Raw genomic sequence first — 7,767 nt, forward strand, 5'->3', positions numbered from 1 at the left:
TTCAGAATGCTTCCACTGTGAAGATTGTTGTTTTGTTTCAGGATCATAACCATAAACCCATGATTCATCACCTGTAATAACTTTTCTAAGCACATTATCATCATTATTGACAATTTCCAGATTGTCCAGAGCGATTTCTAAGCGAATGTTCTTCTGCTCTGCTGTGAGCAATTTTCGGATGAATTTCGCACACACGCGTTTCATTCCTAAATTTTCTGTTAAAATTTCCGAAATGATAGTTTTTGGTATCCTAAGGTCTTCTTCTAGTTCTCGCACAGTCATACGACGATCTTGTTCGATTGCAAGTCGCACCCGCTCAATATTATCTGCAGTTTTTGTCGTCGAAGGTCGGCCGGAACGAGAATCACTATCGACAGAAGTGCGACTATTCTTGAACCGTTTATACCATTCTTTTATTCGTGTTTTGTTCATACACTTGCTTCCGAAGGCCTTTTGCATCATTTCAATAGTTCCCGAACTCGTTTTTCCGAGTTGAAGCAAAATTTGATGCAAATTCTTTGATCTTGTTTTTCAGTCATTTTTGAGAGTCAACAGAGAGACTTTCGACTGTGATAAGTGAGAGAAGTGCAACTGAGCGTGCAATACCTCTCATCCTTCGTTATAAGCGACAGCGTAGTTAGGCGAATTCTGCAATCGTGCTGAATCGTAATTGAGGGCCTTCGATTAATGTAAGTACCGACCGTTCCTTAAATCTCTCTCTCGCTTTACATATGTCGCCGCTCTCTCTGAACCGCCCTGTACACTGACTCGTACATAAACTTTATATATTCGTATACTATCAAAACTGCATGGCTTTTCTTTTGTACTACCTTTCCTTCCTATCCTAACTTTCGCGATTTAAGCTGCGTGACCCACGACGTTCTCCGCGGGCCAGTTGCCGATCTGACCTACCGGGCCCGTCTTGCGTAGCAGAAAACGCAGTGCCGCGAACAGCTGCATATGTGCCAGCCACTACTCACTCTCGGTTTAATTAACATATTGTAGCAGTCTAAATCCCCGTTACATAACATATATATATATTGATTTAATTATCTATATTTTTATTAACAATATAACAGGTATTATATACTTGTTATCAAATTACTTAGCAAAAAATTTATCAGTAAGAGTATTCAATGCAATCTTTATGTGTATATATATATATATATATATATATATATAAACTATGAAAAGACGGCGAGAGAAAGTAAAAAAAAATCAAGTTAAATACTGTATCTACTCTTTCTATTTTTTGATAGAAATCAATACTCCATCCATTCTAAATTTTAATCGGGATTCCAAGAAGTGTCTTTAAAATCAATTGTATCCTTAATTTTATTAAAAAAGATACAGACATTGAAGTTAATTAACTTAATACTAAAAATTATTATTGAAAGATATTGGTAGGTTTGAGGCCATATAAATTCAGCAGGCATAGATACTAGATAAAATCAAAAAACAGTACATTGAGAAACTAAATCTAAATTCTAAAAATAATCATTAAAATCAATTGTATCCTTAATTCAAATAAAAAGGAAAAAAGATAGTAATTTTATTGGACGAATATGAAAAATTATCATTCAAATGGATTGATAGGTAGGTTTACTTGCGGTAAGTATTAATCCCAATAGAAAAATATTAATGTGGATTGAAATCGTTGTCAATCCAGTTTGAGACTAAATTTAAATTCTAACATAAATAATTAAAATGGATTATATTCTTCAGACAATAAAAATGGATGAAAAGATATCAAAGTTTATTGCCCGAATATAAAAAAGTATCATTTAAATTGATTGATAGATAGGTTTACTTGTGGTAAGTATTAATTCTAATAGAAAAATATTATTGTGGATTGAAATCGATTATCAATCCAATTTAAGACTAAATCTGAATCCCATAAAAAGTCATTAGAACTGATTGATTTCAAGAATTTATTAAAACGAATTCAAATTCAAAAACGAAACCAAAAGAGTTCAATTATAAGCGATTGATAGATATAAAATTCAAATGCAATTTAATAGATTCCTTTTCTAAATTATTTAATGCACTTCAATAATATTGTCAATATGACTCCATTTCAATGAATTTTAATACAATTAGTGGGATTCAGAATTAGACTGTAACCGAATTAGCAGTTTCTCCTATCCAAAGCTATGTCCTCATTTTAGCAGGGAGTATAAATATATATAGTATAAATGATAAAATTTGTAACAATGGAAAAAAGGGAAATAGTGAGAGTTGGAAGGTCAGCAAATGTGCTGATGAAACGTTGCTGAATATAATTAAAATTAAGTGAATTTCCATCTCTCACTATTTCCGTTCTTTCCATTATAACAAATTTTATCATTTTAGAAAACTATAAGGGAATCAAGATAGTATATTATGTATTATATGTCGTATAAATATATTCATGTAAATATAAATATACTATATATGTAGCCTATCTTGTCTTATGAAATTTACATTCAAGGAAATATTAATTTTTGACAAAATATATATTGTCTAATTAAAAACATTGATGTACTATCACAAAATCTTCTGTTTTTGTTTGTGATTTTAGTATTCAAAAACTATTTTGTTCTTAAATATTTGAAAATTTATTGTTTAAGCATTCAGAAATGAAATATTACTTTGTATTGACAACCTATTATATAATTTTCCATCATCAGCTAGTTATTGATTATTAATTAATTTGGACATAGGAGTTGATTGCTTTTTAATTCTAGAACAATGATTTCATAAATAAATTCATAAAAAACAAAATAACTTAAAATAATGACATAAAACAAAAAAAAGTCCTATTATTTTAAGTAACGTTTATTTAATTGGTCAATATGTAGACTTATTACATTATGAAATTATCAATTTGTTTAAACAATTTTTATCTTATTCCATAAAGTAACATTTTTCACATATATTCTGGATTTAATAATTATATAATGATTATATATTAAAAAACGCATGTGTGAAAATGGGTAAAAATTTTAGGCAATTAAAGTTATAATTATGAGCCAAAATTATAAGCAATGAATCATGAATTTATAATCTACATTAGTATTAAATCTAATGACTCTTCTTTTTAAGGGAGACATTGCCCTGTATTCAAACAATGGATATATATTAATTTAATGTTTATAGTGTAATCTGAAAAATGACTAAAAATATAATGAAAATTCCTTACAAGCCATTGAAATCGATCATTTAATATAAAGACTTTAAAAAAATATTTAAGGTAAACAATGATAATAATAATTTTCTGCTAGATCGCACAAAATTTCTATTTTGTACATTTTATACCAAAGATATATTGTCCTATTGCTGTGAAGACATTTGTTATTGACCATTTTATTTTATCAAAAAGCCTGGATTAACAGTTCTGTCAATTTGTATTTATTCATAATTATGTATAAAATAGTAATAGTAAAAAATATATATAAATACTTAATAAAGTATAAAAATGTATTAAATAACCTAAAAGACTAATATATTATTTAAACAATTGCAAAATACATATACAAGATTACAGGGCAACTGTTTAAAATCTTCCAATTTTTTAAATTCTTTAAATATTAGATACATATACACTGTATATCTTTAATGGTCACAAATAAGTAAGAAATATTGAAACTCTTAAGAAATCCAAAATATCATTACAACACATAATATTTAAAAAATATTTGCCAGAAAAGTTTGCCCCATATATAAATCATCAGACTCTTTTATATTAGTAATACCAATGTATAAAATAAGATCTGACACTCGTGATTTGTAAGTTTTGCTATACCAAATATTAAAATCTTCTTTATGTAACTAAAAATTCAAAATTACCAATCTGGAAAATATTATTGCATGGCATATATAACATGTTCTTATATTTAGTGAACTAAATAACAATATTTCATAGTTGTATTAATGATTATTTGATGTATTAATATTTCACATTTCTTTAATTTGCAACATAACAGATGAATTAAATTATTTTATAGAAACTGTTTGATTATTGTAAAACTAATATACATATTTCATAAAGTCATGGGACTTAGCTACAAATTATTATCAATTTACCCATCCTTTTTACCCATACAATAATGATTTTGTTACTAAATAGATAGTTGTAATTTTTTGAACATTAAAAAGTTGACATACCATAAATTTAAACAGTAATAAAATAAATTTCAAGAGGATTGATTGATTATATTTATGAATAATAAATTTATTAAAAAATTAATAAAATTTAAATTCTCCACTAAACTATATTTATGTACAGATAATATGAAACTGATCAAGAAGACAAAAAATTATCCTTACAATAAGCCAACAAAACCTAAAATTAATTATTATAAAATAAGCTTATTCTTAATCCTTGATCTTGATTATATATAAATTAAAAGTGATCAACCATAATCCCTAATTGTGTATATACATGATTTATTATTTTGATAAATTTAATAATCGTTCCAAATTAAAATATCTAATTAATTGAAACCATATTATATTTATTAAACTTTAACATTTTCTATCTATAATGTTTTTTTCAAGTAAGCATGTCAAATTTTATTATTTGTTAAATAACAAAATAAAATATATAACAATTTGTTGTATTTGTTGTTAAAATAATTAATAACTTAATGGTATGAATTAGTAGTTACTATTATCAATTTTTGTTTGAAAAATATATTATTGGTTTGACCTTTATATCTATAATCTGTTATATTCCATATTGATAAAGTATAACAGATAGAATATAACAGTTAGATAGACAGTATAATTAAATTGATTTTTGATAATGTTCATTTAATTTAATAAATAATTATTAGATATATAACCTTGCAAGTTCCGTTGAATTCAATTTTACCATCGTATAATATACAATATTATATTCTAAATCCATTTTATTGATTCATCATGATATTGGAAAGTAATTAACTCACATTTCGTTTTGGGACGTACTTTGTAAACTTAGAAACATCTATGATCACTTGTACTATTTTCAAACCATTTGTTGATTGTCGACTATTCGTTTTCTTATTAGATATGGCAGTACCTTGACGCCTGTAGGAGTTGATGTATTAATATTTTTAATAATGTAAATTAGTAGATCATTATGCTGAAATATTCCGCACGATTTGCACGGTACAAAATTGTTATTAAAAAATTCTTGTATTTCTGATTATTTGAAAAGAAATTTAAAATGTAAATACTGCTTTCTCGAATACTGCTATGATAGAAATTCTATCACGACAGATAATTGTGTTAACTTTATTTAGAATAGAATTTTTTTTCGCAAGGTTGCAAACGATCAAAATTCGCATTAATAATAATAAAATAATTACTTTTTCAGAACTTTAATTACAGCGCATGCGTAAGCATAAAAAGAAATTGCCAAATTGATGTGGTTGACCTTTCGTGTTACGGTCTGCATAATTTATGTAAAATTAGAAATAAACATTTTATTTGACAGATTTCAATTTGCTCAATTCAAATATGAAATTAGAATTATTTATCAAATTAAAATTTTTTATACAAAAAATTAATAATAATGATTGCTATTACTGATCACTTCAAACATCTTTACATTATCATCGATATTTTTAATCTAAATATTTCTTAATTAATGCCGAGTTAAACAACTTAATCTTTTCGATTATGCGCGCATATGTGTGTAGGTCAAATTGCATAGTTTATTTATAAATATTAGAATGTTTACCTATATCACTTTATTTATAAATACTAGAATATTTACCTATAATTCTGAATTTACAAACAATGACCATTTTGTAGTAAAAATAACATCATTGAACAAAAACTTATGTTACTTTATCGATTCCACCATTCTCTCGTTTAAAATATTGTTAATGAATTGTCGAATTTAGTTACAGAACAAAATTGATTGGTATTGTACTTTTAACTTCAAACGAAAAATCATAATTTTTATAAAAATTATACTATCATTTTGGTATTATAAATTTTAATTGTTATATGTCAATTTTTCACATAAAACTTTTATATATAAATTAATAAATGATCGTAGAAATATGATTCTAATAAATTTAATACAGCTTCCAGTGTGTTGCGCATGTGCACTACGTGCAAAAACGTTTTTTCACTAAAAGTCATCAACGTTTAAAAGTTTACCAGAAAACGTTTATAAGACGTTTTTAAAACGTTTTGTGCTAATCGGGCATAGAATGAGACAAATAGAATACGCGAATAGAGCGCGAGAATCGAATTTATTAGAAAGAGATAGCAATAGAGTGCCCTTGCATGCAGACACATTTTTATGTATGCATATAACATAAAATGTAGAGAGTAAATTGAAATTAGATGAATATACATAGATATCTATACATATACATTTATTTACATATATTTGTGTTATTTAATAATTCAAATATTCTGTAAATAGAGAAAAATAATATTTTACTTTGTGATTAATAAATAAATGATCACATGATTAAATTAATTAATTAAACTAAATTAAAATTGGAATACTGAACTACCTAAAATCGAGATTGTTGCGCTAAATATGATCAGCACCTAGCTCAAAAACTTTAATATTTACTTCGATTATTGATCCGATATTGCAAACGTGATCTATCACCTCTTCTTATAAAGTTGCACTACGCACTACGTATGGTAATCTGAAAGGAAGGGTACACGAGAAAAGTACTGATTGACTTGAAAAATATCTGTCAGATCTCGGACTGGCTTCAGTGGACGTATCTGATGAATTTCAGAAAGATCTCAAAATTTGATGAAAGTATTTGATAATATTTTGTTTAGATATAAGGTTCTAAAATTATCGGAGAGGCACAGCTGCTAATCCCAGCCGGTAAGCAACATTTTGTTACACATGGAGGTGCTGAGGCAGATATAAACTTATAACTTAACATATGCTACACATGAACTGAGCAATAGTCAGAGTTTAGAAAACCTATTAAACAGTCTTACAAGAGAAGGTAGGGAGGTGTCCGTCACCGATTTTCTTTAAACTTTGCATACGATTAGAGTATCAAAAAATATTAGACACGTATTTTTTTTCAGCGGCCCATACGGTAATTTAGGTGGTAAAAACAGGGTTGCCAATTATAATTATCTACATACGCTTGAAGTGCAGAAGTTGGCGAGACGCTAAATTCAAATTATCATATCTCGGTGAAAGAAAAAGATATCTGAACGATTCAAAATTCATTTTGAAGGGAAAGACTCATGTTTTAAGATATATTAATTAGTTTTACCGAAAAAAATTATCTTATGGTTTTACATAACCTCAAATATGTGTAAAAGTCGTGTATTTTGCACTTGAAAAGATGTACAGTGTTTCTTTTGTAATGTTTTTTGTTCTTTCAAATGGGAAACTCAGTTTTGTGGGTCCAATTCCAAAAACTGGCCCAAATCTGGCTCAACTTGAAAATTTCAAATGGAAACTACTGTTGCTTATAGCAGATTCGAATTATAGGGGAAAAGTAAGACCATTCAAACGTGATATCAAATTTTACCGAAAAAATTTGTATTTTGAGTCCCAAAGTGGTACCAAAAATAAAAACCTGTGGTTTTTGGGAGTTTTTGAATTTCACAAACTTCGCTTGTTTTTGTTTCTTAATTTTTTTCTATTGTTTATTATAAATATTATGCAAATTTTTTTGAAAAATGATTTTTACGCAGTTTTTCTGGCTCAAAAAATAATTTTATTTTAATTAAAAATTTTTCTGAAAAAACTATTATCAACCAGTTAACAGTTTATTATGATTTCTGTCATTATTATTA

The 7,767-nt window shown here is 26.8% G+C and overlaps 1 protein-coding gene across 2 annotated transcripts in view; it reads right to left on the bottom strand.

Annotated features, from left to right (window-relative positions):
- The window catches only part of LOC131663135 (zinc finger protein 236-like), a 283,440-nt gene extending 278,261 nt beyond the window's left edge, over positions 1–5,179 (bottom strand). The window contains exon 1 of one of the 2 annotated variants that reach the window (XM_058933275.1): positions 4,932–5,179. The gene's annotated coding sequence lies outside the window, so the exon portion shown is untranslated. Of the gene's footprint in view, positions 1–4,826 lie in introns of both variants that reach the window. The other variant, XM_058933284.1, reaches the window with a different exon arrangement.
- Positions 5,180–7,767: the final 2,588 nt, after the last annotated feature.

The sequence above is a fragment of the Phymastichus coffea genome, unplaced genomic scaffold (genome assembly GCF_024137745.1).
Source record: "Phymastichus coffea isolate CEN01 unplaced genomic scaffold, Cenicafe_Pcof_1.1 PCOF00002, whole genome shotgun sequence".
NCBI lineage: Eukaryota > Metazoa > Arthropoda > Insecta > Hymenoptera > Eulophidae > Phymastichus > Phymastichus coffea.